We start from the raw sequence: 12078 nt of genomic DNA on the forward strand, positions 1-12078 counted from the left end.
TAGAATGCAAAGGTAAAAAGTATAGAGTGGGTTGTGTGATCAGTCACATAGCAATATCGGTCAGAGGGTTGTTGTCTTGTGTTACCTGTGTAGAGGGTGGTAATAGGGTAACCTAGGGAGATTAAGATGCTGGTTGAGGAATATCATAAGCTTGTCTGAAGAGGTGGGTTTTCAGAGAAAGCTTGAAGCTTTGAAAACTAGTGGAAAGTCTTACTTTGTGAGGGAGGGAATTCCACGAAGTGGGCGCAGCCCGAAAAAAGTCCTGTAGACGGGAATGGGAGGATGTGATGAGAGTGGAATAGAGGTGCAGGTCTTGTGCAGAACGGAGGTGACGAGTTGGGAGATATTTTGAGACAAGTGAGGAGATGTATGTCGGTGCACTTTTGTTGATGGCCTTGTATGTTAGTATAAGAATATATTGGATTCGTTGAAAAACAGGCAACCAATGTAGAGACTGACAGAGTGGCTCAGCAGAGGAAGAACGGTTTGCAAGGAAAATCAATCTAGCTGCAGCGTGCAAAATAGATTGTAGGGGTTCAAGTCTGAATTTGGGAAGACTAGTTAGGAGGGAATTGCAATAGTCGATGCGGGAGATGATGAGTACATGAATTAAGGTTTTTGCAGTGTCTTGTGGGAGAAATGTGCGTATTCCGGAAATGTTCTTTAGATGTATCTAACATGATTTAGATATATTGTCGATGTGGGGAAAAAAGGATAGTTGTGAGTCAATTATCAAACCTAGGCGACGACCTTGCAGGGCTGAATTTATGGTCATGTTATCAACAGAAATAGAAATGTCAAGCACGAAGCTTCTGTTTTTGGGTGGGAATATTATTATTTCAGTTTTTGAAAGACTGAGTTTGAGTTGGTGAGAAGACATCCAAGATGAAATGGCAGAAAGACAGTCAGTAAAGCGAGACAATACACATGGTGAGAGATCAGGAGAGGATAGATAGATTTATGTATCATACGCATAGAGATGATACTGAAAATCAAAGGAGCTTATTAGTTTTCTAAGAGAAGTGGTGTGGATAGAGAATAGCAGAGGACCTAGGACTGAGCCTTGTGGTACTCCAACTGATAAAGGAAGTGGAGCAGAGGTGGACACAGAGAAATTAACACGGAAAGGGCGATTAGATCGGTAGGATGAGAACCGGGATAGGACAGTGCTTTCAAGACCTAGGGATTTTAACGTTTGTATGAGAGGTCAACAGTGTCAAATGCAGCAGAGAGATCAGGGAGAATTAGAAGAGAGCAATGGCCTTAAGTTTTTGTTGTGATCAAATCATTGACAACCTTGGTCAGCGCAGTCTCTGTGGAGTGTTGAGAGCGAAAGCCTGACTGAAGAGAATCCAGTAGGTTGTTTTCTGAAAGAAAGTGTGTGAGGCGAATGTAGGCATTTCTCTCAAGAAACTTGGAGGGGCATGGGAGCTTAGAGAGGGGGCGGAAATTTGAGAGAGAGTTTGGGCCAGAATTTTGTTTTTTCAAAATAGGAATAACCACTGCATGCTTGAATAGTGATGGAAAAATACCAGTAGAGAGAGAGAGAGAGAGGGAGATTACAGATTTTAGTTAGAGGTGGAATGAGCACAGGAGACAAGAACCTATCAATTTGTGAAGGTATGCAAACAAGAGGACAGGAGGTAGAGTAGGAAGATGAGAAGAGAATAGAAACTTCCTCTTCATTTGTGGATCAAATGAAGAGAGAGTGTCAGAGGATGCTACAAAGGAATTGAGCTGATTGCTTGTCGAGGGAGATGATACTATTTCAAGTCTTAGTGAGAACATTCAGTGCCACCTCTGACCTTTGCTCCATGGGAATTACCTTATTATTATTATTTATTTATACATTTATAACCTTTACTGCAGATCAGGGGTGGGCAAACTTTTTCTATCATTGCGCCCGCTAAATATGCCAGTTGTGCATATATATATATATTCCATTTAAATATTTCTTAATTTACCATGCTAATAACATGATAATATTAATATTAATGGAAACAACAAATAAATGTTCATATTATGCCACAGAGTAGTGCCCCTCAATTCACATTATGCTATACAGAAGTGCCTCCAATTGATATTATGCCACACAGTAATTCCCCCAATTTACATTATGCCAAGAACGTTGCATTCCACGCATCTGGGTAGAAAGGGAACATAGTCAAGTTAAAAAAAAAAGCAAAAAAAATATTACACAATAAAATAAAAATTGATCTAGTACAGACTGGGCTTTGCTATTTAGTACCTCTCCCCCCCCCTCTGGCGCCCCTGTTGGCAAATGCGATAACACCTAACATAAAACATATAAATAAACGGGACTTTCACTAATAATAGCCATCTGATTTATCTCCTGTGGACGGCTGGACAGGCTCCTCTCAGCTCTTGTACTCTGCAACGTCATTTGTTAATGTGTGTGTCTCTTAAAGAAGGAGGTTCCAGATAAAGGTGCAGGTGCCACCCTGCTGATTACTTATTTTGGGCTCAGATTGACCTTGTGTATTAAACACTCTGGGCCAGGGTGGGCTCTGCTTACATATAAAATAGGGTGTAATCCTAAAGCAGTGGGAACCACAGGGATTTTCACGATATCCCAGTGGTCCAGTGCGATGCCTTGTTTCATTATAAGCTTTTATATGTTGTGCTTGCTGCTGTGTTTTTCACTTTTTATTTTTTCAACCTTTTTTATTGCTTTTATTATTATTTCAGTAACACTTATATAAATAAGACTATGTAAAAACCAATGTATAATGTATAATGCATGTGTAATAAGAATGACCTATCAGCTAAGGCGCTATGGTAAGACATATAATTTAGACAGGAAATGCCTAATTCATTAAGGAAAGTAAAGTAAAAAAATGGAGTAACTTTGCACCTTGGCAAAACCTTGTTGCATTAGAGGTGGAAGTAAATTTAAAATATGCGGATAGATTTATGGTTGGGTAGGGCATGTCCTAGATCAACTTTACATTTCACTGTAAAAATAAAGCTATCAATAAAGTATTTGTGGGCCACATGAAGAAACATCCAGTATTTAACTTTGTGCAAAATAATAAACTAATTTGCACCCCTTGCATTGTAACATGGTTTGTCACAGAGAAAATGTACTCTTTTTTTCGCCTTACTTTCCTTAATGAATTAGGCGTGAAAAATGTATGTTTAAGCAACCAGCACTGTTGTACTATTGTATTATTGATTAGAGCCCATAAAGGCATATGTTACATTACTTACATAAACTAACTGTAAAAACAGAGGATAACATGAATTATAATGTTCTAGACAAAATTTCAAAAAGTGAAATATTTGGACAGACTGTTCAGTTTTAAATAAAATTGTATTTTAGATGAGAGGGTGTCAAATTTATTCTGTGACTAAACGGATAGTCAGAAGTCTGACGTGACAATCACATCACCGGTGCTTCCTGTCTGTCACTGTAACACCATTATGATACATGGGGATAGTACTCTCTATACACTGCTCTGACCAAGCAAACTGGGCTGTGATAGGATATAAAGAGAATCGGATGTTGATCATACTAGGTCTCCATATTGGCAAATATTACCCGTTTACTCTGCGCTGAGCCTGATTTAATCTCACTCAGCTCAGACCAACCAATGACTGATAATCCTGTCATTTATATGATAAAACATAAAGTAACCACCTGTTTGTACAGAGAATGTGCTACAATACAGGTGTGAGCTGTGTAGAGGTGTGTACACCTTTATGGCAGTGACACCAGTCATGTAGAACACTGAGGGGCACACGGCAATGACAGTTATTTTTTTTCAAACTGGATTTGATCTCTGACGAAGCAGCTGAGATTGTGGACAGTTCATCTACAGGATCATTCAAATTTCTATTTTCACTTTTTATAAGTATTTTATAGATATTATAGCACTTATATTTTAAATAATTGTTACTCTTTGATTATATTAAATCCTCCCATATTGTTACTGTTATTGATAGCTACTATAGTTTTATAATATATTATAACATATATAAGTCATACAGTGTTACATTTTATTTTAAGAATAACAGTTTTTTATACTATATTTATTGTACTTGAATTTAAGTTTGGTGTTATTACATATTTGTTATTTGTTATAGCAGAGTGAGGACAGACTCCATGGCCTCTAGGTAAGCAGGGGAGTGTAATATTGTGAGATACTATACAGGACATGAAAGCTGGAGAGATGCAGGGTTTCCTTCATATTATAAGTTGTACACTATTATTGCACTACAAATAATATATTAACAGCTAATGTGGGGTAATTTTACAGGTAAAACACATTGATGCCCACAGCTTCAGCCCCTAAGATATTATTCAGCTTTTTATTTCTCAATCAATAGTTCATTGCTAATAATTATTAGCAATGAATCCAATTACAATTGGATACTATTATGAAGACAATAGTTAAAAGTGCAAAATGGAGATTAAATTAATTTAACCCCTTCCTTTATTTACATGTGAATATTTTATAAATTTTGGGCACATTTCACTATCAGTATTATTTCTGTGCAATAGCCACATCAATTATACTTTAGTTTTTTTAGAAGAGTTTTCATTTGCAGAAAATACCATTGGTTTCTTTAAAAACCAAGACAAGAACGCAGAGTAAATTGGTGAAATAGCGGAAAATAACACAATTTTATTTATTTACTAAAAAACTCTGGGGAAATGGTTGAAGAGAAGGGATTGTCATACCTGTCGAGTTGGCTGCAGTTCTACCAGTAACAATGGTACTCCAATTTATGCATTGACCTTATATATTTGGTACCCCTTACAGCATTAACACTATGTAATTTTTTTAAAATCTTTATTTTTAAAAAGTTAGATGATTGTTTTGAAAAGGTGACAGAAACAATAAAGCAAAAAAACAAAATAGACCAAGAAGTTGTACCATTTTAGAATCTAGCTAACCAACTGGTTCACCTCTTTTTTTAAACAAATGCCTATTTTATCAATCAACGTAGGGAGCAGTATTATGGCTTTCCTATTTTTTTTAAAAAAACAAACAATATTTATTTAAATAGAGGAAAACACTAATTTTAATGGTGGGACTCCCATCCAAGTTTCTATTGACCAGTGATGGTTTTTCACCATTTTCACTGCTCATTTCCTAGGGGTCTCGAGTGCACACACCTTGTAACTCACATGAGTTGCATGTAGAGTGCGAGTATCCTGAGGGGTTAATCCAACTGTTTACATCCCGTTTTTACAGTGATTTACATATAGTGTTAGGTGACATTAATAATGCTGAGCCTAAGTTATGGTATATATGAAACTAGTGGAGATAATTTTTCTGTTCTGCGATCTCCATTTCACCCCATCTAGAGGGACAGAGAACTGACTATAACTGAGATGCAGTAAGATGTAGATAGCTGTAGAGTAATAACTTATATGAAATATTCAAAAGTTGAGTCATAATTCTGTTAAATAAAACCTTCTCATCTAGACCATCTCCAGGAGCTGTCACCTTTCCCCAGGTCCAGAGAGGGAAGAGGAAGAGAGAGGTCAGCGGACAATATGGAGAACAGCAGTGAGTGGAATATTTCAACTTATTTCAGTTACATATATACAGCATATATAAAGTATATATACAGTGTATAGATGGCATTACAGACTCATTTTACACATAATTTTAATTACTCCTAAATTACTTACTCCTTTGATGGAGGTGTTAGGGTGACAGGATCATTTGCGAGACTTACACAGTCCTTTTTCTGCAGTGCTGTGACAGCTTCCTAAAGTGAAAGTACTAAGTAAGAAGGTCAGTATGAGAGAAAATATGGACGAAATAGATTCCAGGGGTGAATATTCCATATAAATATATATATATATATATATATATATATATATATATATATATATATATAGTGGTCAAAGTGGAAATTTAGAAGTGGCAGTATGAAAGATTATGGGAATGTAAGTGACTGTAATTTGCTAGTTTTACAATGTAGACAATAGGAGAAGTGACGATATGGCATACCAGCGTATACACCCCCACTTCGTTCACTGTATATATCCATTACTATATATGTATATATTATGTAATAATTACAAATTGTACACAACACCATGAACACATAACATGTCTGTATAGCGATATGTTGACATTCATTATGTACTAAACTGTGCTTTCCTTTCCCCCCTCCCAATTCACTGTCTAGGCCTCCACCAGAGTGCCAGAAGTGGAGAGCTCCAAATGCCAACCCAATGGAGAAGACACGGAAGGGGCATATCTCCCTGCAGCCAGAAGAGAGGGCTGCTTTCTATCACCTCCTGGGTAAGACATTTTTGTGTTTCCAATGTCAAATTAGAGGTACAAATTACCTAACATTTTATTAATAATTATATGGACATCCATACATTTACGACATAATACAGCCCAACACCACTAAGTCATAGAGTATTCCATGGAATTAAATGTGTAGTCCACCTTTGGGTAACCTCTGATGAATAGAACATTCACCCCTCTATAGCATATAGGGAATGTTCATCCTTGGAACACCTGTTACATTACGCCGGGAACTGGATCATGCTGCAGCCTGTTAATCTTCCCTGCAGCATTAATAGAACTAATTTGCATCCTTAGCTCTTCAATAGAGCTCTGTTGAACCAGTGTGGACTGACGGAGTCCTCCAGGGCCATGACTGGCAGTGACAGATAGCGCTAGGGATCAGGGAATGGGATCCCTATTTCATGTACATGGGTACATGTGTTATTCAGCAGGGGGTTTCCGCTTCATGTTCATAGCAAAAAGTCATTAAAAGTAATTCACAATGCTGGTAAAATATAGGCAACCGAGAAAATGCTGTTTATGATGTTATAAACCTGTTTAATCACTATTACCCGTGTTTAAGCAGAAAAGTAGATGGCTTAGCGCATCAAGAAGGTGGTGAATGTAAGGGTGGTCCATGCTAAACGTAGCCTAGCCTTAGTAATGCACAACGAATTGCTCCCAAATGCACTATTGGGATTTAGTTTTGCTGGATGAGATTATTAAATGATTAAGAGAGAGGGGGGTCCCTGGTTTAGCTGATGGCAACAAATCCTTTATCCTCCCACAAAAAAACATAATAATTACACATCTTCCCATTTGACAGAGATTAAGCAGGTGACTAGACTTTCGACAGGATGCATTTTCCATCATCCATCTGTGATATATTAGCACACATATAGGCACACATATGCCAATATAAATTAATGACAGAGCAATTAGAATCACCTTTAAACATAGAGAACTGTGTGTGTGTGTGTGTGTGTGTGTGTAATATATATATATATATATATATATATTATATACCCATCCTCTCCCCCTGCACCCACCAAGGGCCCAAATCTCTCAGTCCCATCTCTCACCCCCCCCCCCCCCTCGCTCCGTCAACCCTGACAATCTCATCCATATATATATATATGTATATATATATATATATAGTCCTCTGCAGTTGTCGCTGTTTTAAGAGGGCGGACCTTCTGTAACTATACAGTGACTGACAGCAATTATGCCGACCTGCTTTACATAGATGCACAATGCGGATTGGTTAATTCTTACCTAGGGACAGGGCATTATTGTCACAGTAACTTAGTCTCAGGGAGTGAGAAGCTAATACATTACTTTTTACCAGAGCTGTGATAGAAGTGATGTATGTAAAGTAAAATTACATTGTGGGGCTTAGAGGTGATTTAAAATATAAATGCTTGAAACATGCAAAGACGCTTCAAGCTTACCTTACCCACATAACTTATTTATGACATAAATAATCATCCGACAAGGAGGATGCTAGGTGAAAAATAAAAATGTGGATTTAATTAAAGGGTTGGTTTGAAATAGAAGGAAGGTAACAATTTGAAGTGGCGTTTTCCATTTTAATGGTAACCCCATAAGGGACATGAACATAAAGCATATGCCCATTTCTAAAGCGGAAAGTGGATATGGACATGGTCCTCTGCAAAGAGGTCACATAGGGACATTTATTAATATACATGTGCACATATACTGCTGTAAGTAAATGACACTTATTCTGGTGTATTATACAGACGTGCTGATTGAATATACATACTTCCACATATTATTGTAAATTGGTCTTCTTATAATATACACTTTATAGCAGAGAGTACTGGTTACAATCTTATATTTATCTGTACCCGGCGGCAGGAGACAGAATGTAATTAGCGACATTCACATTGCGTACGGCTTAGTCCAGGAAATAGACAACATAATGTTATACTACACTGGAGATCTGTGGTAATACGATTATGATGGACAGTTCCATATGTAACACTGTAGAATATAGACTGTTTCTCACAGGTGAATGTAGAGATTGTGACCTTGTACAACTGTAACACATCGAGAATCCCATCTAAGATATCTTTATCTATTCTAGAAGAAGATCACATTCAGGATTTCCTGGCCAGGGACACGGGCCTGAGAATTTCCGACAAGGTATTTTCACATTTACAAAGAAAGAGACAGATAACATGACAGATATAAGTGACTGACAAGATCTAATTCTCCTCCACTTCACATTGTTTTATTGCTTTGCCACTGCTCTCCATTTACATTGTCTACACTGGTTACACTGCTTTGTCCCCGCTTCTAATTTGCTCTGTTCCACCTCGGCTCCCTACCACCGCCCTCCCGGCTGTGCTCCTCCCTCTCACCTCCACCGCTTCCTCCGGCCGTTCTCTTACTCCCCTACCTCTCATCATGCCGCCCCGCTCCTTTCCTATACCCATCCTCTCCCCCTGCGCCCACCAAGGGCCCAAATCTCTCAGTCCCATCTCTCACCCCCCCCTCGCTCCGTCAACCCTGACAATCTCATCCATATCTCCCCTTCTCCATCTCTCCCTTTTTCGTGTGCCCTCTGGAACTCCAGGTCTGTCCGTAACAAACTGTCCTCCATTCATGACCTCTTCATTTCCAACTCTCTTAATCTTCTTGCCTTAACCGAAACCTGGCTCACTTCTTCTGATACTGCCTCCCCTGCCGCTCTCTCCTATGGCGGCCTCTCTTTCACCCACTCCACCAGGCCAGACGAGCGGCCAGGTGGGGGAGTGGGCCTCCTCCTATCCCCTAACTGCACCTTTCGGGTTATACCCACTTTACATTCCCTCTCCTTCTCCTCCTTTGAAGTCCACTCCATTCGGCTCTTCTCCCCCATCCACCTCCGTGTCTCCGTCATCTACCGTCCCCCTGGCCCTGCCTCTCTTTTTCTTGACAACTTCGCCGCCTGGCTCCCCCACTATCTTTCCTCTGACCTGCCCTCCATCATACTGGGTGACTTTAACATCCCTATTGACAACCGTTCTGACCCCGCCACCATCAAACTTCTCACTCTTTCCTCCTCCCTTGGCCTCACTCAGTGGACCTCCTCCCCCACCCACTGTCTTGGCCACTCCCTCGACTTCGTCTTCTCTCACCTCTGTGATCTCTCTGACTTCTCCAACTCTCCCTTCCCACTCTCTGACCACCATCTCCTCTCCTTCACTCTATCCTCCGCCCCTGCTCCCACCCCGCCTATAGCCACCCTCACCAGGCGCAACCTTGACGCCATCGACCCCCTCTCCTTCTACTCCTCTCTGGATACTCTCCTATCACCCCTTCTCTCTCTGGCCTGCCCTGATCAGGCGTCCTCTCTCTACAACCTATCTCTCTCTACTGCCCTGAACACCGTTGCCCCGGCCTCTTCTATCCGTCGTCGCCTTATTCCCCAACCCTGGCACTCCAAACTCACCCGCTCCCTCCAAAAGTGCTCTCGCACAGCTGAACGCCTCTGGAGGAAATCTCGCTCCCTGGCTGACTTCCTTCACTTCAAATTCATCCTCTCCTCTTTCTGCTCTGCCCTGTCCCACGCTAAACAATCCTTCTTTAAGTTTCTTATCTCTTCTCAGTCCTCTAATCCCCGCCGCCTCTTTGCCACATTCAACTCACTCTTCTCCCCCCCCCTCCCACTGTTCCACCCTCCCTCTCTGCTTCTGACTTTGCCTCCTTTTTCTCTTCCAAAATTGAAGCCATCAGACGGAACATCTCCTCCTCCCACTGCTCTCCCGCCCCCCTCACCACGTCACCTCCCGCCCCCCTCACCACGTCACCTTCCGCCATTAACCAGCTGTGGTCATCCTTCATCCCCACTTCAGGTGAAGAAGTTCGCTCCCTTATTCTCTCCTCTCCACCCTCTACCTGTCCTCTTGATTTCATCCCCTCCCACCTCCTTCGCTCTCTCTCTCCTACTGCCTGCTCTTACCTCGCTCACCTCTTCAACCTATCACTCTCCTCAGGCGTTGTCCCATCCTCATTCAAACACGCTCTTATCTCCCCTATCCTCAAGAAACCCAATCTTGACCCCACCTCTCTTGCTAACTACCGCCTTATGTCTCTTCTCCCTTATGCCTCCAAATTACTTGAGCGGATTGTCTGCAGCCGCCTGACCAGACACCTCTCTGACAACTCCCTCCTTGACCCTCTCCAATCCGGCTACCGCCCCCTCCACTCCACCGAAACAGCCCTGGCTAAAGTTACTAATGATCTCCTATCAGCCAAATCAAAGGGTCACTACTCCATACTTATCCTCCTCGACCTCTTCGCGGCCTTCGACACCGTGGACCACCCCCTCCTGCTGCATACTCTTCTCTCTCTCGGCCTCTCTGGCCCTGTTCATGCCTGGTTCACCTCATACCTTGCTAACCGCTCCTTCTCTGTATCCACGTCTAGTTCTTCCTCCACCTCCTCCCCTCTCCCTGTTGGAGTCCCTCAGGGCTCTGTTCTTGGCCCTTTACTCTTTTCGCTCTATACTTCCTCCCTTGGAGCTCTCATCTCTTTGTTCGGTCTTCAGTATCACCTATATGCTGATGATATTCAACTCTACATCTCTTCTCCTGATCTTTCCTCCTCTCTCGTGTAACTGACTGCCTCTCAGCCATCTCCTCCTGGATGTCTTCACGCTTTCTTAAAATTAACATCTCCAAAACTGAACTCATTGACTTTCCCCCACCCAGACTCCCTTTCCACCATGACCTCTCTATAATTGTTAACAACTCCACTATCTCCTCTGTCACCCAACTCCGCTGCCTAGGAGTCACTCTTGACTCCTCTCTCTCTTTTGCCCCCCACATTCAATCCCTTGCCCAAGCCTATCGCTTCCAACTCCGTAACATTGCCCGCATCCGTCCTTTCCTCTCTCAAGATGCCGCCAAAACTCTCATCCATGCTCTCATCATCTCCCGCCTCGACTACTGCAACCTCCTCCTTACTGGCCTCCCCTGCTCCCACCTCGCCCCCCTCCGCTCTATACTCAATGCGGCTGCGAGACTCATCTTCCTCTCACGCCGCTCCTCCTCTGCCTCCCCTCTCTGTCTTGCCCTACACTGGCTCCCCTTCACCTACAGAATCCACCACCACTTACAAGGCTCTCTCCCAGTCTACTACCCCTTATATCTCTAACCTCCTCTCCATTTACACTCCCGCCCGCTCCCTGCGCTCAGCCAATGATCGCCGCCTCTCCTCCACTCTGATTACCTCTTCCCACTCTAGAGTACAAGACTTCTCCCGAGCTGCCCCCCTTCACTGGAACGACCTCCCTCGCTCCATCCGTCTCTCACCCAAACTGTGCTCCTTCAAGCGGGCTCTTAAAACTCACCTGTTCCCTAAGGCCTACCAACCATCCACTTAACCTCTCACCCTTCTGTTTCTCCCCTGGCTCCTTTTTACTCTCCCCTTTGCTTCACTGGCTCCCTCTTGTGCCTGATTTTGTCTACCCTCCCTTAGGATGTAAGCTCGTATGAGCAGGGCCCCTCTCCCCTCCTGTCTCCACACCTGTTCTTCCGCTCCATCTTTACAGTATTTGCCTGTATGGAGTTTCTGAAGTTCTGGTACTTTGTGTTTATTGTTCTGTATTGTTCTACCCTGTATAGTCTACTGTTTGTACCATGTACGGCGCTGCGGATACCTTGTGGCGCCTAACAAATAAACGATAATAATAATAATCTATTTCTATATGAATAAATAACCTTACAGCGGTTGTAACCGGCCTAGAAAATGTTATTTCAATTGTTGGGATGTAACAGATATGACTAAG

The 12078-nt window shown here is 42.0% G+C and overlaps 1 protein-coding gene across 1 annotated transcript in view; it reads right to left on the reverse strand.

Annotated features, from left to right (window-relative positions):
• Positions 1 to 12078, reverse strand: part of MYL1 (myosin light chain 1) — a 427496-nt gene that overhangs the window by 256692 nt on the left and 158726 nt on the right. The window lies entirely within an intron of this gene.

Source organism: Mixophyes fleayi, chromosome 7 (assembly GCF_038048845.1).
Source record: "Mixophyes fleayi isolate aMixFle1 chromosome 7, aMixFle1.hap1, whole genome shotgun sequence".
Classification (NCBI taxonomy): domain Eukaryota; kingdom Metazoa; phylum Chordata; class Amphibia; order Anura; family Limnodynastidae; genus Mixophyes; species Mixophyes fleayi.